At 48.5% G+C, this 24,793-nt stretch overlaps 1 protein-coding gene across 1 annotated transcript in view; it reads right to left on the bottom strand.

Moving 5' to 3' along the window:
* Window positions 1-24,793, bottom strand: part of Galnt2 (polypeptide N-acetylgalactosaminyltransferase 2) — a 140,390-nt gene that overhangs the window by 96,767 nt on the left and 18,830 nt on the right. The window lies entirely within an intron of this gene.

The raw sequence follows: 24,793 nt of genomic DNA, 5'->3' as shown, positions 1-24,793 counted from the left end.
TTTGGAAGAGGTCCAGCTTACTTTTTCCCCTGCTTCTTCATAGTATCAGGCACACCACTAGTGACAAGGGGACACGCTGGCTGTTACAAGCCTAGACTAGTCAAAGCCGGGTCAAAGGGGTAGCTCCCTCAGCAACATTTATCCACAATCTAAAACACACACTCAGGTGCTCGTGTCTTCCACTTTCCTGTCTTCTCATGTGCACCCAAGTTAGAAACAAATAATAGAATAAACTCCAAGAAGCATCTGATAGGCAATGGATTTCATTTGACTCAATCTGAATCAGGGCTTGATATTATACGGATCTGGTGATAATCATTGTGTTTGTTTCTTTGGTTTTTGGGGTTTTGTTTTGTTTGGCTTATTTTAGGCAGAGTCTCACTATATAACTGGCTGGTCTGGAACTTGCAACCTAGACCAGGCTAGCCTCAAACTCAAGAGTTCAACCTGCCCTTGCCTCTCAAATGCTGAGGCAGCTTGTGAGGAGTCCAGAGCAGAAATTCTCTCAGGCCAATTACATGTCATCACTGAAGAGTGCACTGTGTGGAAAAGATGCATCTTTGTGGGGGGGTGGGGGGTGGGGGGGTGTAGAGTTCATGATGGATTATCACTTGAGTCTTTATTTGTAGAATGTCAGATGGTTCGGCTTTATATCATGCCTGTCAAGTGTACAGGCCATTTTCAGAATTACAGATGCTGAGAGTCTAACAAAACTGTGGCCACACGGCTCAAGTGGAACAACCCACCAATAGCAGTTAGAACACTTCCATGGGGCTGAATACGGCTGAGTTAGCAGAACACCTGCCTAGCATGGATGAAGCCCTGGGTTCCATCCTCAGCACTGTATAAAAAGGGCATGGTGGCACAAGCTTATGATTCCAGCACTTGGGATTGGAGGGAGCAGGATCAGAAGTTTAAAGTAATCCTCAGTTATATAGCAAATTCCAGATATAAGACCATTTCAAAATGGGCAGGGTGGAGGGCCAAAACATTTCTGTGACTTGCATTACAGGAGGACATAGCCCTGTTGCTTTATAATAAACACATTTCTTCCTTCCATGAACAGTAGAAAACCAGGAAAAGAGGGTTATTGAGTAAAGTAAAGGTTTATCTCTACAGGTGCTCCAGCATAATCATGCTGATGGGAACAATAAGAAAAGTCAAGACCAGAAATCAAAGGTGAGATCTGCAAGGTTCAGATGTCTGAACCTCACTGTGTGAATCAAACACTCAGGATGGTATGAGTCAGTTATCTTCAAACCCTGGAACCCCCACAAAGACCTGAGCATCAGCTGTGCCCACTGTGATAGGTCCTGAACAGTCACCATAATGGTGCCATTAGCTGGTGGAAGCTCCTGAGATGCACGGCCCCAAAGCCAAAATCATGGCTGTTGCTCTCAAAGATGTGTTCATTTTTGGGAAATTTCTGGCAATTACCCATAACTAAGAGCCATGGACATAGGAAGTAATCGAGCTTAGTAACTTCATTTTGATCAGAATTCACAAAAGAAGAAAATAAGCCAAATAACCAGCACTCCAACCTGCTCTGAATAAGACAGCGTTAGTCAAGCAAGAGGCAGAGCCAACATCCCAAACAGTGTCTTTGGAGATCAACATTGGTCCAAAGAGACATGCTGCTACGAGGATGAGACCCAGTGTTCTGACTTCATAGCCACCTCCTGACAAGTTGTCCCTGGACATAACTCCTTAATGTAACCCCAAATGAGCTGTTACTGATGAGAGACATGGTCCCCTCAGCCAACCAAGATGACTATGAGTAACAGTGTATACAGAGACAAGATGCCAGCATTCTGTGAACAGATGCCAACACTCAGGATTGGGGCAGACATAAATATGCATCACATGTACTAATCACACACACACACACACACACACACACACACACACACACACACACACACACCATGGATTCAGAGCTTATTCATCAGCATTATACTAAATGTGGATAACAAATTCATGTTAATAATATCAGAGACCTTTAAAAATGCTCTGGAGGAAAACACATCCACATGCCCATGCACACACATTCCTGTAGGCTGACTAAGCAACCATGACTCCAGGCCTCCTACTCTTGGGAGGAGAACAGCTAGAGCAAAGAAAAGGAAATCATCAGCTTTGCAGGTAAATGGATGGAACCAGAAATGCTCATATTGAGTGAGGTAATCAGACTCAGGAAGACAAACATGACATGTTCTCTCTCATCAGAGGCTCCTCGCTCCAAATGATGGGAGTACATAAATATTCGGGAGTAACTACAGAAACCAGGAAAGTAAAAAGGAACCATTGCCAGGGTAGAGGTAGGGAGCAATAGAGAGGGGAATAGTGGGGTACAAGTGACCTAAAGGGGAAAATGGGAACAACAGAGCAGCTCTATTTAGGGAGGAGGAGGGAGACAGACACAGAAAAGGGAGGGAGGAGGGTAAAATAACAGTACAGGTGTCTGAAAAGGTCATAAGGAATCATACCATTAACCTCTACCTAAATACACCTATAATGCCTAGATACCTGTAATATACCACACCATACCACACCCCTGTATACGTACGTGTGTGTGCGTGCGTGTGTGCGTGTGCGTGTGTGCGTGTGTGTGTGCACGCGCGCGCACGCGCATAAAGTAGTTTAAATTGAATTTTCCCTTCTGGGCTGACAATGCTCCCTCCAAGATCCAAAGACCACCTAACAAAAACCCCAGCACCAGGCATGAGACAGTCTCTTGAGTTACTGGTCAGGATTGTACAAAAGACTCTCAAAACATTATAAGCTATTGCCATTGCACCCCAGAAGTGGAAGATAAGTCCAAGTCCCTATTACTGAAGACATCATGTACTTCAGACACAGGATCCAGAGGCTTCTGAGCTAGAACTTGTTGTGGAATACTATTTTAAGATGTGTTACTTTTGTTTATGTTGCATATGTTTAACTCTGTGAAGCTGTGTTACTGTGCCTGTCTAAAACACCTGATGATCTAATAAAGAACTGAATGGCCAATAGCAAAGCAGGAGAAAGGATAGGTGGGGCTGGCAGGTAGAGAGAATATATAGAAGGAGACATCTGGAAGGAGCAAGAGAAGAGGAGGATGCAAGGGGCCAGCTACACAGCCAGCCATGGAGTAAGAGTAAGATTTACAGAAGTATGAGAATGGAAAAAAAGCCTAGAGGCAAAAGATAGACAAGGATAATTTAAGTTAAAGAACAAGCCAAGGTAAGGGCAGGTAATTATAATTAAGAATGAGCCTCCATGTGTGATTTATTTAGGAGCTGGGTGGTGGGCCCCCCAAAAGAGTAAAATCAACAACAGAACTGACCTGAAAGCCTCTTCCCTGATGACTAGCATTCATGGTACCAGAAGGCACCAAGAAAGCTTCTAGAGGAAAACAGCCAACAGTCCTACCCAGCTATAATACCTACGAACTACAACAACTAGCAAGGGTACAGTAGCGGCACACGTACCCTGACAGTAACCAACAGCTCCTTTAATGGACTTAAGACTACTCAACAAGAAGAAATCATGCCTAGCACTGGAAACCTAGCCAGCTGCCCAGAACTAGTGAAGTCATGGATCTTGAAGAAGAACCCACTACTATATAAACCAGCATAATCCCTTACTACAATCTAATCTGTCCTTGTACTCACAGATTAACGTAGTCCTTATCCTTTATCAGGAAACTTCTCTCTACAACAGATAGAGTCCATTGTAGAAAACCACAAGCAATCAAAATGCAGAGTTGTGGAGCCTAGTCTCAATGGATACATCTACAATACAACTTCTGAAAGGCGGGCAGAAAGGCCGTAAGAGCCAGAGGAACAGGAGTGTGCTGGGAGACTCTGACTCCTAGGAATGTCAGAAGCTACACTCATGAAGTCTCACCAACAAGACTGCCTAAAAGTGAGCTGCACAAGGACAACAACAGACATGCTGACGTGGATGGGTGTGGCACGGGGCCTCAACCCTCCACAAAGAACTAAAGGCAATCAAAGAATGCTCAAAGCAGGAAAGACAGTCTTCCCCAGGGAAGGGCACACCAATTGGTTATCCAATACCAAATGTCAGCCCTGAAACATACATACTGGTAACAAAATAAAGACTGAGCAGGTTGAATTTCTGTATTTATGAATATATATATACACACATACATATATATGTATATATATAATAACAATGAAAAAAGAGACCACGAATTTGAAAGAGAACAAGGAGGGGTATATGGGAGGTTTAGGGAAGAATGAGTGGGAAGGGAAAAATGATATAACTATAATCTCAAAAAATGAAAAGAATTTTTAAAAAGTACAGCTAGAAACATTGAATGGAGGAAGTGGCAATGGCGGCAAGGAGTGGAGACAGGCAGGGAGAGCAGTGGGGGCCATGCAGCCACTACCAATCAGCCTCAGGCTTGTGACCTAGTCCCTAACCCTCAATTCGATTGAGAACAAACAAATAAATAAAAGCAGAAGATCTGGTCCCCTAATTCATAGAATATGCCTGGGAGAAGCACCCACTATCCACAGTGGTGGCGTGAGGGAGGGGGGTGTTAAAGGTTTGTGAGGAACACAGCACTCTGCAATTCCCACAACCAATCTGTTTGACGGCCACCATCCTGTTCAGGATCTCAGGTGCATGCTTGACCACAAACCCAGGTCTGAATCCAGCATCCCTTTTCTGCTTTTGCAAGTTCTTCTCAATATGAGTGTCTTAGTTAGGGCTTCTATTGCTGTGAACAGACACTATGACCATGGGAACTCTTATAAGGGAAAACATTTAACTGGAGCTGGCTTACAGTTCAGAGGTTTTGCCCATTGTCATCAGTGGTGGGAAGCATGGCAGCATGCAAACAGAAATAAATGGTGCTGGTGAGGTGGCTGAGATTTCTACATCTGGATCAGCAGGCAGCAGGAAGAGACAGACACGGGGCCTGGCATCTGAAACCTCAAAGCCTGCCCCCGTGACACACTTCTTCCAACAAGGCCACACCTCCTAACAGAGCCACTCCCTATGAGCCCATGGGGGCCATTTTCATTCAAACCACCAGGGTGTTAGGAGGTTCTTGTCAAGTGGAGCTCGTGGTGGTACTGACCTCCTAGAGCTGCCATGAGGCCCAAGCAAGAGGCTTGGAAAAAGTTCCACCCACGGGGCCTTGGATATAAGCAAATGATGGCTCTTACCCTCTGCCTGCAACTCTCCTGCAGAGGAGGGACAGACAGACGCATGAAGAGACAGATACCCACATTCAGGAAAGTCTGAAAGAAACACCTGTCAGGACTCAGTGGGCACGAGTGTCCAGCAGCAAAACAAAGCCCTGTCCAGTATACTCGTGCCCAGATCCTGTTGCCTGGCTGAGTACCTGGCACTGGCAGGTACCTGCCTTATTACCAAGATAGAAACCAACAGGAAAAGGCCCGAGAACCGAAGCAACAGTCAGCACAAACTTGGGAGAAGTCCAACAAATGGGCAGGTGGGACAGCATGGGGCCATGTATATACATTCTCTTCTTTTTTTTTTTTTTTTCTGCTAAAGACTTCAACTTTATTGAATAAAAACAAAAAACCTTACAACTGAGAAAGCAATTAGAGCAAAGCCAGGGCTAGGACTGTAATTTAAATAATGCAACAGAAAAACCCGATTGTATACTTCTTTTTACCAAGTCTGCATGTCAGCGCCATCCCCACAATGCAGACTTACGGGTGACCACCAATCACAGAAGAGAGAAGTTCCAATGTGATGTAACAGGTCCCCCTTCCTGTGTCCTAGAACATGAAACACTACCAGAACGAAAGCTCCTTTGCAGTTCAAACAGCGAAATACTTGAAGCACATTTTTAATTCTTTCCAGTGGAGCCGAAGCCTCCTGAGCCCCTTTCAGTGACATCCAGTGTTTCAACTTCTTCTAAGTCTGGATAGAAGATCTGTTCACAAATGAGCTGTGCAATCCGATCTTCTAAGCCAGGTGTAGCTAGAGTTTTCCTGCCTTGCCCACAGTCAGGACAAATCTTTGTCACCCGCCAGTCCCACAGCCACTCAGACCCAACCAAGTAAACACAGAGATTTATATTGCTTACAAACTGTATGGCCGTGGCAGGCTTCTTGCTAACTGTTCTTATAGCTTAAATTAATCCATTTCCATAAATCTATACCTTGCCACGTGGCTCGTGGCTTACCGGCATCTTCACATGCTGCTTGTCCTGGCGGCGGCTGGCAGTGACTCCTTCTGCCTTCCTGTTCTTTCTTTTCTCCTCTCTGTTAGTCCCGCCTATACTTCCTGCCTAGCCACTGGCCAATCCGTGTTTTATTTATTGACCAATCAGAGCAACACATTTGCCATACAGAACATCCCACAGCAGCCAGGAGCTAGCCCGCAGGTGCTATGCTGGTGCCGTTCTGAGTGAGATCCAAGGATGTGTTTGAAGCCCTTGGGTACCCATGGGCTCTCGGAAGCACAGAGCAGGCACATGGAGGCCCACAGCTCTGGAAGGAAGAAAAGAAGCAAAGGCAATTGTTGGCCTGTGCCCTGGAGGGCACAGGTAAACGGCTGCATTCATGTGGCTGCTGGCTCTTCCTTGTGGCTCTGGGGATGACCACAGGGGGCACAACATAGGGCAGTGACACCCATTTAAGTCTGAGGGATGCTCCCCACAGAGCAAGCAGGATGCTGTTGTATAAGTTTTCTCCTAGATTGAAACATTCCACCCTACAGGGAAGCTCTTTAAACAGAAAGGGAAACAACTCAAAATAGTTTCAGGAAGTCCCTGAATCTGACCAGATTCACTAGGCCCCTCCCTGACAGAGTAAGCAATAAAAGCTGAGAGTCCCCTTCAGACTGAAGGAAGCTGAGTTGCAAAGAAGACTCTGGGGTCAGCTGCTTGGAAGGAGTAGAAACCAGCTGACCTGCCTGCACGAGGTTTAGACCAAATGAGGCACCTGGAAAGGGCATTTCCAACCTGCTGAGCTGCCTGCAGGCTGTACAGTGTGCTCTAGGTTCCCAGGTTTGTGAGCTTTAACCCGTGCTGGTTAGGTCTTGGTGATGCAGCTGTGTCTGAATCGTTTCTGTTCCTGTAAGTAACCCCAGTAAAACTCATTGGCTCACCAAGCTGGACTTCGGTGTACTTTGGTCTGTTATGGGCTCCCTATGTGGGGTGAGTAGACATATGTTGCAGCTCCCCAGGAAAAGTTTTGTCACACACAGACGCTCACTTGTAAGCTACTTAGCCTATCAAGAAGCTGGGGAAGGGCCAGAGAGATGGCTCAGCCAGGAAAGGCACTTGCTGTGCAAGTCTGATGACCTGAGTTCAATCCTCAGAACCCATGTAAAGGTAGAAGGAGAGAGCTAACTCCACAATGTTGTCTTCTGACCTCGAAACAAATGTGCCCCTGGCCATAATATACACAGATATACAACAATAAGAAGGGGCTGGAGAGCTGGCTCCTCTGTTTAGAGCACTGGCCACTCTGACAGAGGACCCAGGTTCAATTCCCAGCATCTACATGGCAGCTCACAACCATCTCTAACTCTATTCTAGGAGTTCCCAACAATTTCTTACCACCACAGGCACCAGGCACACATGCAGTGCAGACATACATGCAGGCAAAAATAACCATACACATAAAATTAGATAAATTTTTAAACAGCCAAGGAAGCCATTGGAAATTTTACTATAACTGAAGGGGGGAAGCCATGCCAGCATCAGATGGCCTGGGCATAGCATGCCTGGTATGGGTGATGACCAGGGGACCCTAACCCTGGAAAGAAATTTTGAAAGGGGCTTGTGTTAAGTGGAAGGGCAAGAGGAAGACAGTCAAGGAAAGGATCCCCTGAGGAACAGGGCTCTCGTCCCTAGGAAGCATGAAAGATCAAGGGCTACAGTCTGTCTCACGACTGCGAGCCAGAGGGCTGGGTGTTCAGCTGGCAGAGACACGGTGAAACAGGGAGGGAGGCACATGGATTCCACTTAGAGCCGAGTTCTGATGGGTGGAGGCACCGTGGGAAACACCCAGAGGATCAGAGGCCGGCCCTTTCCAGGAAGAAGTTGGTGATAGCCAGCTACCCTGGGCACAGGGTGGAGGCACCATGGGAAACACCCAGAGGATCAGAGGCCGGCCCTTTCCAGGAAGAAGTTGGTGATAGCTAGCTACCCTGGGCACAGGCGAAAGCTACAGGTGCCAAAACCTGACCTGCTGACAGACACCCATGCACTGCTGGGAGACAGGAGAGAACAGTTCATCCAACTGTATTTCATGTGACACGGGCTGGCAAGGTATAGAAACTGGCATTGCCGTCCACTCCACAAACACCTGCTTTGGTAAAGGTCACATGCTATGCAGCAAGACCACTACTGAGGCCAAAAACCCATGAGTCCCTGGGCCTAACTCTGGACACAGCCCCCCACCCCAAAAGGAAGGGCAGAGCAGCAGCAAATGACAGTCACACCTGGTGGCGGCACTCTAACTGTACAGCTAGGCCAAGGGCACAGGAGTAGAATGGGGAAAGGGGGCTGCCTGGCCTGAGGACCCTGGGCTCTGTGAAGCAGGAGACTCTAAGCCTGGGCAGGAAGAACAATGGAATCCTGTAATCAAGGTCACACAGAACAGAAAGATGTGACTCCAGGGTTAGAGGGTCACCAGACAAACCCAGGGCCACCTCATGTAGTGCTCATAGACCAGAGCAGAGCACTTCAAACACTGGGAAGAGCAAGGGTCAGAATGGGCACAAATGACTCAAAATCAAATGAAAGCCCTCCTGGGTCACCACTGCCTGTACACTGACCAGTGAAAGTAAAGCACCCAGCTGTGAGCTCACACCCTCCAGAGACAGGAGTACACACCACATCGCCGTGGATGGCAGCATGCTTCCCAGGTCCTTCCCGGCAGAAAACCAAACAACGATGGACAAAACAGCACCACAATGAAAGCCTGAAAACCCTGAGCCCCAGCCACCGTCCACGGGGCTGCCCACGGCACAGAAAGCCAACCAGTGCCAAGGGGCCCTCACCCAAGAGGGGACACACCTCACACAGGAAATAATCCTGCCCACCACTGAGAAAGGAAAAGGGACGTAATGAAAATAATTTCTATTCTCAACAAGCCTCAAGTCCAACTTCCAACTTGCATAAAGGAAGGGTTTGAAGGACCCCAAGAAATGACACCACGGGGATGCCACCAAAAAGGGCAAAAGCCAGGTCCCTAAACAAAACACACAAAAGCTCACCAGCAAACAAGCAGCAGGTATTGAGGGAAGACTAAAGGCTGTGATTAACCACAGAGGGAGCCTGATATGAATGCTGAATTAAGAAAAGTTCAAAATAAAGTTACAACGTGTGTGAATTGATACCTAATGATGTAAATGTGCTCATTCATTATATGGCGGGTGCATTTGTGGAACTGAGTGTTTTTAAACACCTTTCATAGACACACAACCAAGTACAGATAAAATTCCAGTTTTTGAGTCCACTTCAGAAGGGTAGGGACAGGGTAAGACTGACCACCAGCTGCTGGGAGGTTGAAGTGGCATGAAAGGCGTCACGATTCACTCAGTCTACTTGAAGGAGAAAACAGTTCACCCAACTTGTATATTTGAAGTTCTCTGTGAGGATGTCTTCACAAGAGTATGAAGACTTTGTCTGTAGAGCCAGGTCTTGCATGATGGAGACACAGGGAGTATGGCACCCTCAGACAGAGCATGTGGAAGGAAATGCCAGTCAGTCCTTGCACGGCAAAGGCGGAAGAGCAGAGGGTGGGGGCAAGAGAATCTGCTATACTGTCTCCTTGATTTTCCTAGACCGAAAACTGCTCAAATAAATAAATAAATACATAAATAAATAAATAAATAAATACATAAAGCCTATTAAAGATCGGCTTGTCTTTTCCACAGGGAGCATGCCATCTATCTTTACCGTTCTCACGGGGGCCGCACCGCATACTTCTGTAAGAATCAGAGCTCGTCAGCCTGTGAGTCAGACAGGAAGAAGCATCAGGCACCAATGTGATCACAGCACTCTGTGGTGGCTCTACACCCCCATCCAGCATTCCAGGCCACTTAGCAGTCCACCATGCTCTTCATGCTGTGCTGCCTGTTCAACGGGAGTCTCTCCTGCATCACAGCACTCAGACGCAACAGCAGCAAGGTCAAGGGGGGTAAAAACCTGGGAATGAACCCCAGGCAGCCCTGAACTTGACCATGAAATTTACGTTTGGGAAAATTCTTCCTTGGGGAGCAATTCTGAAGTTGCCAGGCAACAGCAGGAGACAAGCAGGCTCAACTGCCCCAGCCAGCATGGACACGGTGGGAAATGGAGTAGAAACATGATCTTGACAGAGGTCTAACACAGTGCCATGGCCCAAGAACCTAATGGCTGGGGCCATAGTGAAGCGGGTCAGACTCCACAGCTGTAGCTGACGCTAGCTCTGCACTTGAAGAAACCTCTATCAACCCCAGCCTGTCTTAAATGAGACAGGGACCCAGGCTTAGAGCAAGGTTAATGGCCCTCATGCCAGACATGCAAGAGGATCCGGTCCTCTGTCCACTCCCTCTCTGTGAGTCAGACACCTGGCATATGCTGACATTACTCTGTCAAGAAAGGCATGGGACAACTTGCCTCTGGGCATATGATGAGAATAGGTATGTTTCATGCTCTAGGTTGCAAATCATATACTAGGCCTTCCCCAAGCGCCCCACACAGAGATGACTTCCTCCATCCAACCAGGCAGAACATACCAGTGCATTACTCTGTGGAACTCTGAAGACAAGATCTCAGTCCTGCACACCTGACATGGGAAAGGTCTACAGGAACCATCATAGCCCAAAGATCTTTCTGGCTCCCAACTCTTTTGGTAAGGATTGTCCCATCATTACTCAACACATCACATAGATGCCAAGCCAAATTCATGTACAGACTGTGCCCACGGTGTTCTGCAGCTTCACTATGGTCCCAAGGAAGACTGGCCACAGCCTATCCCCACACACCTAGGCATGGGAAGCTGTGCCCTGTAGCCATGGATACAGCCTAGACCTAGTGCCGTAAGTGCGGCACAAACCAGACTGTTGAGCTGTGAAAGAAGAGGCGTGAGGGAGAATGGGGCTGAAAAAACAAAGCTCATCCTGCTGCCTGTTCCGAGTGGGTGGTGCTCTAGGCACCACAGGAATTGTCCCAACAAGGTCTGTACCATGGCTTGGGGCTCTGCCTCTCTGGCTGACCATATGGGGTGACAGCTCCTCATGCCTTAGCAAGCATGCTCACAAGTGTGCTTAGAAGTCATTAGGTGCTTAGGCCCTGATGCCATGACTCTGGCCCCCTGGCGTGGTCACTAGTCAATGCTGAAGGGGCAGCAGAATTCAGAAGAAAATCCAGAACACAGCCAAGACATTCCTGAGCACCCAAAGTCCACGAGGACAGTTTGCTTTCTGGAAAAGACGCTTACTCAATGTGAGTTTTCATCCTGGCCCCCAGTCTAAGAGTAAACCAGGGCCAGCCTGGGCTTTACCAGCTTCCTGCCCTAAATACCCACAGAAGGCAAGCTTTGCTGGAATCTCAACAAGACAGTATCCTCCCCACACAATGGCCCCCTCACTCTCATTTGCACTGTCTCCAACCCCACAGAGAAGCTCAAAGGTCTCTGTTTAATTCATGCAGGAAAGAGCAAGTCCCAACCCAGAAAGGGACCCCCCAGGGCAGACTGCCTGCATCCTAAGACCTGTGCTGCCAGCCTCTTCCTCCTCTCCCTCCACCACATCCTAGCTGTTCAGGTGAAGAACAAAACACCACACGAAATACTTTCCTATCTGAGACCCTGAAAATAGAACCTGCACATGCGATACCTGCTCTACACAGGCCACCTGCCGATGGAAGTCGTGTCCTCTAACAACTGGCCACATCTGCATGACATTCACCCTTTTCAGACATGCCAGCAGCAGAGGCCCATATTAAACCGGGCTCCTGGGCTCCCTCAAGGAGGCTCAGTCCAGGCTGAGAAGCTGGGCTGGGGACACACAGACGCAGGGTCCCTGAGTAGAAAATATCTCCACAGAAAAAGAAGCAGAGCCACCTGTTCTGGGGACACAGGGCCAGGCCACTGTGACTGTGGTAGCCCAGGCTGACGCCGGTTCTTCCTCTAGTGAAGTGAGAGCCTTCCACCCCAAGCACTGCCTCTTTGGCTTAAGCCTGACCTAGGTTGTCTTTACTTGTAACCAAGAGGCTCTAAAGGGAGACACATCTGAAACAAAGGACAAAGGAGCCTGCTGGCCTGTGCATCCTGCTTAGGGAGCAGGACAGGCAGTATGTCTTGGAGCAAGCCCAGGTCCAGAGCCCCGGATTCCACATCAGGGGACCCAGCCTTCCTCCAAAGGAAAATCTTTCATTCTTCATCTTGCATAAATTTCCCGAGTGAAACAGTTTTCATTTTAAGAGGCTTTAGTTCCAGGCAAGCTGACAATTAATTTAATCAAACGAGCTAATCAAAGCGAGAAGCATAACAGCAAACATTTCCATTCAAGTGCAGGCGCTGGGACTTAACGGAGTGAAAATGGGAGTTACGACTGGAAGGATCCCTGGTGATTTCTGCAGGAAGAGAAAGCACATTCACTCAGGCTTTGGCATAAATAGTGTGGCCAGGCTGTCTCCTGGGGAGTTCACCTGGAATGTTCATGCATGCACACATGTCACAAACACATATAGGTCTGAGCATATACAAATAGACATGTACATGTGCCATGTACACACACACATGTACACAACATGCTGTGGACACATATAAAACACATGAATATGTGTGCAAACACAAATGGGAGTACTGAACACATATGCATATATGTATGTAAATGTACTGTGTATCAAATGTGATCACCCACAAACACATGTCCATGCACATGCACAAATATACACATCACATTTCCACGTGGAACTAAATGTAAATGCATGTTTAGTATGCACACACTTTTGTGAATGTGTACAGTACATACATGTGTACATGCATGCATCCCCATGAGCCAAGCATGACCACTCCTCCTGCTTCATTATATTTTGCCTGGTGTGGGCGTTATCTTGTATTTGCAGGAAAGAACCTGAGTCCTCAGAGATCAGAGGGCCTGGCAGGAAGTCTGCAGTCCTTCCTAGCTGTCCAAGGTCAGCACTTTCTATTCATCATCAATACAACCACATCTCTAATGGTACTTTGCCATAAAAGTCCCTAGGAAATGATGTTGGGGATAACAATACCAGAAAGGTAGGGCTGAGTGGGAATGTCAGGTCCAAACACACAGATACTGTAAAACGTAAATAAATAAATAAATAAATAAATAAATAAATAAATAAATAAATAAATAGGAGTAACAGTGAACCACCCAGCACACGGCCTCGGCCTGTGCCCAGCACTGTGGTCTCACGACCACACAGGGTCCTCGCTCAAGGCCAGTCAGGCCCACTTAGAGTTCCACGTGGAAATAGAGTGTAGAGTCAGGCATGACGGAGACAGGACTGGGGTCTGGCTCCACTTCCTGTCCTGAGGGAGGACAGTGGACTTCCTCCTGCTGTTAGTGACAGCCATTGTGACTTAGACAAAGCACACAGTAGAGACGGGGATGCTTTTACCCCTAACACACAGGAGAAACACAGGCAGGAAGGGAGGAAGGAGTCACAAAAATTAAAACCACCAAAATATTCTCAGTGATCCATAGGCTCAAGAGAGATAAAAGGGGACATGCTTCAGGAAGGGAGGCTTGGGGCACACAACACAGAGTTGGTCCCTTTCCCATCAGTCACACACAGGAAGGACACACAGAAACAACACCACAGGCCCTGCATCCACCAGCAGCAAGTACCAATAAACTTGAAGGATTATCATCTGCCCCTGACGGCTCCTTCCCCATTAGCACACATCTCTGTGGGCCCTGGCATCTCCTTCCTCTCCAGTCACCCTAGCCATAACAACATCAGCCAAGTTTCATGACTGTAGCCTATGCCCAGGCCTTTCTCTGCGGCCCATCTTGTGGCCTCTGTCCCCCAACTCCCACCCCACAAATGTCAGCATCCAAACCACACCCCCCTTTCCTCCCAGCACCCTTCAAATACCTCCTGCTTCTTCCTCCACTGCCCTCCTCTGGGAGCCATTTGTGTCCCATGAGCTCACAAATGTACAGCCCAGTGTGTCTGGGAGACTTCCTGCCTGCTCTTTGTGTGTCAAAGGCCATTTCTATCAATGATAGAGCAAATGTAACCTTCTCCAAGTTCCTAAAACAGTGCCCTCAAGCTGGTGGTACACCTCAAAGTGTGGTGGTACACTCCCATAATTCCAGCACAGGTGGAGGTGGAGGCAGGAGGATCAGAAGTTCAAGGATAGTCTCAGTTACATAACAAGTCCAAGGCCAATCTGGGCTACATGATACCTGTCTCAAAAGTCAAAATCAGGCTGGAAAGATGGCTTCCAAAATTAACAGTGCTTGCTATGAAAGCAAGAAGAAAGACCTGAGTTCAAATATCCAGAACCCACACTAGGCAAGACTCCACATGCCTATAACTTCAGCGTTGAAAGGTAGAACACATGAATCCTCAACGCTCACTGATCAGCCAGCCTAACTCAAACAACAAGCTTCAGATTCAGTGACATATCCTATCTCCAAAAATAAGGTAGAAGCCAATAGGGAAGACATCCAACATCCTCTTATGGCCTCTGCTTAGTCACACATGAGTGTATACCTTCACACATACACTCTCGAGTACACACACACATGTGCATGCACCACACACATATGCACACACAACAACAACAAAATCAAAATAAAACCAACTAAATACAGTGTCTCTACAGGCAGTGCAGAGGCATAGAGATGTAGAATCAACATCTTAGAACACCTGGACCAGTACACACAGCAAGCAGCCTAGAATCAGCAGAAACCTCACTGACTCTCTGCAACCAACGCCCAGGCTCCACATACCCTTCCACGACCAGCATGAGGGCTGATGTCTGCAGACTTACCTCTGCATGTGAGAGGAGAAGTCTAGGGGCAGAAGTCCCTCAGCATGTTCTGCCAGCTGATAAACATGGCAGGCAGCCACTGGGAGCCACTGGATGCCAGTGACCCTGTGCTAGGGTAGGATGAACAGTGAGGGTCAAGACACGCCCAGTCTTGGCCTCAGAGGCAGCTCCTCCCATGCACCCTGAGCATGGAATGTCACAGTGACAAAAGGACAGTAAGAATCCTAGGTATCTTCAGCTGTAAGCCTTGGGCTCTTCAGATGTGGTGCACATGGCTATTGAAAACCCTCTTCAATGAGAAGAACAAGGCTCAGAGCGCAGGCAGGTTGGACTTCAAAGCCCACTACCTGAGCAGCACATCCACCACAGAGATGAAGGCTGGATCTCCAGCTACAAGGAAGTTAGTGGCCACATTCCATTAGACATTAGCCTCTCTAGTATCAGGACCATCTGCCCAAATAACCAGTTGGGACCCTGTGCTACAAGAATCTGAAGCAAGAAATCTGTGTGGGGCTGTAGGAGGGGTCAGGGGGGATTCTCCCCACTCAGTGAGAAAGCAAGAGAGCTGACAGAGAACCACAGAAGGCGTGGACCCCATATACTATTCAGGCTTTCTACCAGTGGTCCAGCCCCAGGGAGAGTTTGCTACTCCAAATGAAACCTCTAAACCCAGCCAGACTCACGGAGGAGGAAGACAGGGGGGAAGTAAGTGGGTGGGCACCTGTGCTAGGGACAAGTGTGTGAGTGTGTGAGAGAGAAAGCTCTTCAGCAGCGGCTGTGTGTGGACATGCTCCAAATGCCTCAGCTTGCACATTCTCCTACACAGAACATGCACCTCGTCCTGAATTCTCTCTCATCCTGAGTACACACTTCCACATATACACCATTACTTATTAGCTCATTATTTAAGGAACTATACACACATGTCATGCACATATAGATGTCACTTTCAAAAATAAGGAAGCAAGGAAAGAGAGCTTACTAAAGAGCTTGTTGCAAAAGCAGGAGGACTCAAGTTTAATTCCCATGTGAAAAGGTTGGGTTGAGGGCTGCAGAGATGATTCACGGTTGAGAACACTTGCTGCTCTTGCAGAGGACTGGGGTTCAGTTCCCAGCACCCATACCGGGTGACTCACAACCACCTGAAACTTCAGCTCCAGGGGATTCGGTGCCCTTTCATGATCTCTTTGGGCACCCACACACATGCATGCGTGCACACACACACACGCACACACACACATACACACACGCACACACACACATACACACACACACACACACACACACACACACACACACACACACACACTAAATAGTAAGTCTTTGCCATACACTAAGCAGACTCCTAGGACTTGGGGACGGCACCAGAGAAACAACATCTGAGACTATCCTCTGGCTTCTCTACACATGTGCACAGGCACAGATGGACACGGACAAGAAAGAAACATGTCCTAGGCTGTCGACTTCTGTAGTTCTTCCCTGCCACTTCATGGGGTAACTGGTGTCACAGCAGTCAGCTGAGTTCCTGTGGCACAGCCTGACACAGCCTTCAGTAAGGATCTTGGTCCATCATCCCATTCTCAGCCAAGCCAGAAGCTCCACCATGGTGTCTGTCTAAACTATGCATTATCCTATCACACCTCACAGGGTAACACTCTCCTTTGTAGTTGCACAAATAAGAGGACCCAGAAGTCCCAGCATACCAACAGAGACAACTAAGAAACCCAAGCAGCAGCTCCTGGCATAATCACCCCTAGAATAATACAGCCTTACCCCAGCACTCCAAAGGGATGCCATGGCTGCTTCTCTTCTCCAAGCTTGTACTTCCCCAAGTTTAATGAACACCAGCTATGAAGATTGCTGGCTTAATTACTCAGGAAAAAAAAAAAAACCCTCCTCCAAAAGCTCTGTGCAGTGAGGATGGAAGCACTCTTAATCATGGCAGTGTGGGAGTTTAGTGCTGTGATTCTCCTTTCTCTAATCAATGGCATGCACGTGTACACACACACACACACACACACACACACACACACACACACACACACACACACACACACGGCCCGTCCATGACCTGTCTTTGCCCTCCAGACACCAAGTCTGTCTGTACAGCTGGTTTTCCTGTATAAGAGTCTCCCCTGGCTGCCAGCTAAGCAAGGCACCTCCCTGTAGACCTAAGGCTTCATTTTTCAACACCACCATTCTGAAGGGACACAACCTCCTGCAGAGAAGGTCCAAAGAAGCCAGGCCTCGCCCTGCTTCGGGAGCTGCTTTCTCCTCTAGTCCTTCGGTGCTACGGAGAACTGTGAAGTAACTGCTGCCTAGACTTAAGTGAGATGACACACAGGATGGACTTACCAGTGCCATCCAGGCTGGACTGGATTCCAGTCCCACTGAGGGAAACATGGCAGGCTCTTTCCCCACTGAGGCAGCAGCCACAATGCCCTGCAGCCTGCCTCCTGAGGCTCAGCGAAGAGCCAGGTAAGAGCAGCTTTACGGTTCCACCCACAGGCCCCAAGCAATGAGAAGAGCATCAGCGGGGCACTTTTGCCCCCGTCCACCACACGGCAGACGCCCCGGCATTACTCATTGCTGGTGTACGGTCCTGTGCCTCGCACATATGAAATGAACTGTACCTGCTGCTTCACAGGGGACTGAAGCCAAACATAACAAAAGGCTCTAAACGCACCACCTCAGGCAGCTGGATTTCCAGGCAATGTGCCAAGCCACTGTCAGTTCCAGCACACTGCAGGACTCAGAGCCTCAGGTGTGCAGAGATGCACGGCTCTAAGCAGGCACTCTGCCCAGTGTTCCCACCATCCCTTCTTCTCACTGAAACACTCCTGCAGTGGCCTCCACAGGCCTGGCTACCATGTAAGGGACTTGGCATGTTATCCATGCTATCCAGAAACACAAGGCCTGAGCAAAGACTAGATGCAGAGCTGTGAACCAAAATCCGGGAAACCATGGGCAAAACCTGGAAATAACACCTCACAGAGTGAGCAACCAACTGTGTATCCAGATAGCCATGCAACCATTGCACAAGTTTCTGAGAAGGCAGGCCCCAAGAGCAGGTTGAAGAAGTGAATAATCCTTATTGCATTTACTATGGTCACTATGGAGGCCTAGAAGGCCAAAAACTCAGGGGAGCAGACAGAGTAGAAGGATAGAGGCCTGGAAATTAGGAGGCGGGAGGACAGGTATTATCTGTTGACTCTTCTCTGGAACTGACACCTAGTGTTCACAGAGCACATGAACAAGTTTAGTTGTCAGCCAGATGCTGGCCCCTCAGGGAGCTCAGAGGCCAATATCTGAACTGTGAAGATCCTTGGGGACTGGTAGGCCCTATCACTACAGGGCTGCCACCTCTGCCACTCTCCCTGCCCGGGCTGCTGACAACCATGAAGGAGAGAGTGGGAAAGGGAGAAGTGCCTGGGTTCACTGAGCCTCCAATGCAATCGCTGTAGGCAAGTGCTTAACACTACCTTCTGGAGTGGTGTGTAAAAGCATCAAACCTCTTAACACCAGCCACTGAAAGAGGCATCACAATTTCAGAGGTGCCAAAATGTGGGGTGGGGAATACTCCTGGGAATCTGTGAAAGACTCAGCAAGTGCCCCAAGGCAGTCCAAAACTCAAACTCTGTTCTTGCCTGGGGAGTGTCAATGAGAAGTAGCACTCTGATAGACTTCCCCTCATTTATCCCTGAGACATGGCTGAATTCAGATCCTGATCTCACAGAGACTTGCTGGGCTGCTGTGGATTAGCACTCCACATATCACACATTGTACCCGAAGATGCAAATGTCTCAAGGTGTCTCTGTCCTGAGGCACACAGAGCAGGGTAAGGGGAGCCCCAAAAGTAAGAGGCAATACCTCTGGGCTGGAGTAACAGCCATCAGCTGAGGCTGTCAGAACTAACAACCTGTCCTGTACCGACAGAAAGGCAGTTCTCCAGCCTCCTCCTCCATCAACCCATCACACAAGACTTTTGATTTTCTACAGCAGCGGTTCTCTGCCTGTGGGCTGAGACCCCTCTGGCAAATGTCTATCTCCAAAAACATCTGTGATGCATAACAGCAGCAAGATTACAGTTATGAAGTAGCAACAAAATAATTTTATGGCTGGGGGTCACCACATGAGGAACTGTATTAAAGGGTCACAGCATTAGAAGAGTGAGAACCACTGTTCTGGACAGTAGTTCCTTTGAGGTTTAGAGAAGAGGAGGAGAAACCCAAGCTGTGTAAGAGCCACAGGTGACGACATCTCAGCCTTGTGGCCCAAGCAGGTCTGGGGTTTTCAGCTGTATCCAAAGGACAGGTACAAGATTAGCAGCTGGAGGAGCCCAGACCTGCCAGCCTGGTGCATCCTCAGTAGGGTAACCAGGCCTTGCATATTTGGGCTTTCTAGCGGAAAACCCTAACCCTGAGTGAGGGGGAAGGTATGGTCCCCTAGAAATGCTACCACCAAGATCACCTCCTGCCAGGAGGCAGCAGCTACTGAAGGTAAATGGCTGGAGGAGAGAATAGCACTCCAAGACCTTAGAGTCTGAACCAGGGTCATTCCAGAATCAAGGTCCAAATCAGAGCCAAGTGGTTATGTGCTGGGGGAGGGGCGCTTTCTAACACTGCCCACCACTTGTGTTCCTGGAGCCACACACCTGCCGGAGTTTCACCTTCTTCCTCCCCGGCCCTTCCTTCTCTTCCATTTCTTCCTCTGTTTCCCTTGGGCTCTAGGGAACTTGGTTCATGGTGTAGGGACTGCCCCTGGAACCTCGTCCTTGCTACACGCACTCTCCACTGGGCTCTTCCCGTCTGTCCTTCTGTTTTCACTGTTTGGAGACAGGTTCTTACTAAGTTACCCAGATACCCGGAACTCACTCTGTAGCCCAGATAAGTCTTGAACTTGTGATCCTCCTGTCTCAGCCTCCTAACTAGCTAGAAATTAAGGTCTAAGCTGCCACAGTCAGCTTCCTGGGAGCAGAAACCCCTTCAGAGAAGCAGATGGCTGCAGCAGCCCACATCTGCCCAGAGCCAACCAGAAGACTGCATTTTTCTTTCAACCCCCGAGGTATAAGACAGAAAGCTGGACACCCACTATTTTGTACAGTTACTATATGCTAACCAAAGTGTTTTTAAAGCTGGAAACTTGTCGGAGGTCAGGCTTTCCTAGGGAGAGCAAGCAGCCCTTCAGCAGGAAAGCATTTCGGTTCTCATCTCTAACTAATTCTTCCAGGAAATGAATCACCTCCCACAACCGCTGCAAGGGAGCTAGAGAGGCAAGGTCTGAACAGAACAGGGAGAGAGCCACACAAAGGTACAGGTTCTGGACTCCCTGCCGTCCAAGGAACCATCACTGACGCCCAAAGGCCCGCACCTGCCGCCTCTGCCTGCAGCCCCTTTCCTGCACACGGCCGGCAGTGTCTCCAAGTGCAAGGTCTCCAAGTGCAAACCGAACTTGAGTACAAGACACCTTCTGTAGCTCTAAATGCAGTCTTGGGGAAGCCATCATTCCTCAGACTTAGCTCAACATGACATGGCAGCACACTGTCACGTCTGCCTTCTGAGTGGTCCCTACTTGTTCCTCTGGCCCAATCTCTCACTGCCCTCAATGAAAGTTTTCACACCTACACTATCAAGGCAGCCAGCTACTTTCAGCCTCCACTACCCAAGACTGCTGTCTACCACAGACTCTCCGTCTCTACGGTGGCTGTGAACCAACTGAAAGTGTGTGGTTTTCCTGCTCTAAGAAAAACCCCGGCAGTCCCGAGCTGCCACTCCGGTGTCCGCTGTTCTGACTGGTGGGGGAGGGGTCCTGACTAGGCACTGTCTGCTTGTCCCTGTGTCACATCCAGGAATTATTACTATCTACACTTTGCAAACAGTGATATTCTAACCCCAGGCTGGACCCCTGCAGTGTAAACTCCTCACAGAGCCACATCAGCCACACCCTCCCAGGAACTGCATCCAGAACTAGAAACTGACGGTGAATGTCCACTTGGGTCTCTCCTCTGACTTCAGGCCCAAGTCACTGTGTCTCTCTGAAGCCGTGGGCTGCCTCTGGCAGGAGCTCCCTGTCCCTGTCCTGTTTCCACACTCCAGAGAAGCAGATCTACCAGGCCTGCAGGGGCCAACGTGTCAGGGAGCAGCCAGAGGCCACAGTGGGCACGGAAGGTGCCCCAACAAGCAAGTCTGACTGGCCATCAGAGAGCGTCACCTGCTCTCCCCGTTTGTTTTAAAAGGACAAGGCAAGTTTGTTTTCAGGCGGGGAAGAGTGCCTCTTCTAAAAGAACAACCAAGTTGGGAGTTTTGTAAGCTGCTCTGTCTGCAGCCCTTCAAACAACACCGGAGGGGCCGTGCAGGGGCCAGCAGGGGTGGTCCTGGGGAAATAAGAGTGGCTGATTTAGGAGGCAGTCCCTGCATTGCAGGCCTCTGCAGTTCTTCAGGCAGAGGAGCAGAAGAGAAGGTAAGAAAAGTGCTCCTTAAATCTCTCCAAGGACAACTCCCACCACATCAATCCACCCTCCCAGGCTCGACTGCACCGAACAGCTGAGAATGGAGGCCTATGCAGGTCTCCAAAGGAACAGAAAACACTGTCAGGAAAACCATGAGTAACCCCATGCACCAGAGTAGCATGAAACTGTCACACACTACAGAAGCCCGCACTCCGGGACGATCCCCTCAATACTGCCTTCTGACCCAGAGCTCAGCTGCCTCGAGTCTGATACTACTGGCATGTCATCAGGAGCCTTTCCTATCAGGATACTCTAGGCTTAGGAGTCTTGCCCACACTAACATGCCCTGGAGCATGTGTACTCAAGGTGAGAAGCCCTCTGTGGAGACAGGCAACTGAGAAGGTCAAAACCATGGCATCCAGAGGGAGCTGGACACAAGCCATGGACCTCAGTTCCCCTATAGGAAGGAAAGGGTAGGGATAGGCAAGAATTACAGTGAGCATTCCTAGGACAGCAAACACTTAGGTGTAAAACGCACATCACACTACACACACACACACACACACACACACACACACACACACACACACACACACACCCCTGTGCACATAAGTGTGTTCCCCCCTGCACTTCCTAAGGGTGTCTACATGCACGAGCATAGTTACCAGGCTCATAGATGCCGCAGACCTGCCTAAGTTCCACCCACATCCTTTGGACCCATTCAAGAAACACTTAAATATACTCAAAAAATCTAGACAACACGGTGTTTGGGCAAGCTGCCTAGAATTACAGCGAATTAAAACTGCTGCCAGGACCAGACTCTTCACTTTTTAATCATTTGCTGAACAACCTGGTTTTGTAATTCTAACTGCAAGATCTGGGAATTCATCCATGGGGGAGCATGCACATGGGGAGTAGGGGGTGGGGTCCTTGCCCAGAAGAGCCTAGGCCTCTGAGGGAGGGAATACACCGCTAGCTAACAGGTCACCCTGTAGTGCCCAAGCCACCAAGCCCAGGGAAAGCAGCTCCTCAGAAGGCAGATGTTTCAAGAACACTGCAGGGAGGGACGGTGCCCTTCCTGTAGGCATTGGACCCAGAAGGACATTGGTACGTCAACAGCTTCTGAGACAGAGGAGCACAGCGTCCACCCAACTCTGCACAGGCCAGATTCCCAAAGATACCCGGCCACAATGCTGAAGGCGAAGGCCAGCCAAAGGCCAAGGCTGTAAAAGTACAATAAAATATAATAAAAACTGGAAGCCCATGGCTGAGTGAGCCTGCCGGGGAGCTCCAACCTCAGTCTATGTATCTACACTAGGCAGACCAACCGCTCCAGGCATGACTGTGTACACGCCTTAGCATCTGGAACCTCTCACCTGCTTCACAGATTGGTCTTGGAGTGAACTCCCACCTTGGTCAGCCATGTGCATGTAGTCAGTGTTCAATAAACACATCCTGGAAATGGATTCAGCAACCCTACATACAAGCTATACAGTACAGCCTGTATGTAGGAGGTCTAAGAAAGACTGCTCCCCTTCCTTATGAAGGCATATTTGTAAGGACAGAGTTACACAAAAGGAGAAAGACAGGAGACAAAGGAAGCCAGTTCTAAGTAGGAACTAAGTAGTGGTCCTTCTACCCTCCTCCTAGAAAACACACAGAATTCAGACACAGCTTCAAACCTCATTCCACATACAGTCCCAGATAGTTTAAGCCTGGGCTAAATAGATGAGGTATAAAGTACTTGAAGTTCCTAGAAAAATTAAATCATGCCCAGTTTCTACTGCAAGTATTTATGGAACACAAAAAATCAGGATGTATTATCTGGTGTTAATATTCATAATTTGTCATTTTGGTCACCTAGGGTCACCTAGTCATATAGGTCACCTATAAAGAGTATACACTCCTTTTTACACAGCATTCTCACACATACAAAGTCATGTGGATCCCTGAAGCCCAGATACATAATTAGTTATATTAACTATTTTTCAGAAGCAGAGCTAAAGATTTAGAATACATTTTGCCCTACATCCCCAACCAGTTTCATGTTCCTGATGCAATGTACATTTGGTACATACTACTTTATTTCTCCAAAATAAAGATACCTTCAATTTTCCTTAGTAAGGACACAGAACATTTCACTTTAATGTGAAACTATAGGAAGTGTAACTTTTAACAGTCAAAAAGAAACAGCCCTAGTTAGTTAGTGTCCTTAGCTGGGTCACCTGGATAAACAAAAGAAAGACAAGGGGAAAAAAAAAAAAAAGCCTAGCAAAAGGCCTACCATTCATAAATCATTTTTACAATTACATTTTAGTTTATTTACTTTGTGTGTATTTTAGTTTATTTTGTGTGGCTCAGTGGCATAGCACTTGCTTCACACACATAATGGCTGTTCGATTTCCAGCACAGCAAATAATAATAACCATTTGGTGCATATTGTGACAGAAGCCATCTGTGACTCTAGGGCAGAATTCTGCAATGCCCAACAAGCCCTTTCCCTTTCTGCCTTCTCCAGGAACTCTAGACAGCACTCAGCATGATTTTGAAATCCTCACAGCAAATGTTATAGTAGGAGGAGCCATTTGTTTGTGTCTCAACAACCAGGAGACACAAGAAGGAACCACTCACTGTGGGATGCACTCGTCAGCTGAGGCAGCCTTTCTCACAGGAGGCTGGGCAGGAGGAGCTGTGTGGATGAAACCCAGAGAGAAGCGTGACTTGTAGGTTCAGCCACCAGCATCACTCCATGAGTCACTGCACAGCAATCTCTGAGCAGTGAGCAGTGAAGGGGAAAGAGGTCCTGGGGAAGACAGACGGGGAAGAAGGGGGTGGGGAGGAGTGGAAGGCAGGGGGAAGCGGAAGAGAGAAGCCCAGAACAGAAGAACAACGGAATAAGAGGGAAAAGGCGGGGTAGGTGGGTTGGGGGAGGGAAGTGAGGAGGAGGGAGAAGTAAGAAAAAGGAAGGGGATGGACAGGAGGAAGTAGGGCAGGCGGGGAAGGAAGAGGGAGAGATGAGAATGGAAGAAGAAAAGGCCAGGAAGAAGGAAGAGGGAAGGAGGGAGGGAGGAGGGGAGGAGGGAGGCTGCCAGCTCTCCTCAAGCTGCCCTGCCCTGGGGTCCGGATAAGCTGTGCATTCACACTCTCCTGGTCACTTAAGCAGATGACTAAGCTGCATGACCAGACTGCTTTAGTCCTAATCACCGCAGATAAGCACATGTTCATATTTCAGCTCAGTAATTAGAACCTTCTTAAAAGAGAAAATTCTCTCTCCACCTAGTGTGGCAGGTGCTAGAAGAGAAGGCTCATGCAGCTAGCTAGAGTCCCTTCTTAAGCCAAAAGCAGCTAGGCAGTACCCAGGCTGGTGAGA

Source organism: Peromyscus maniculatus, chromosome 5 (assembly GCF_049852395.1).
Source record: "Peromyscus maniculatus bairdii isolate BWxNUB_F1_BW_parent chromosome 5, HU_Pman_BW_mat_3.1, whole genome shotgun sequence".
Taxonomy (NCBI): domain Eukaryota; kingdom Metazoa; phylum Chordata; class Mammalia; order Rodentia; family Cricetidae; genus Peromyscus; species Peromyscus maniculatus.
This window is presented reverse-complemented; position numbering and strand designations above follow the sequence as displayed.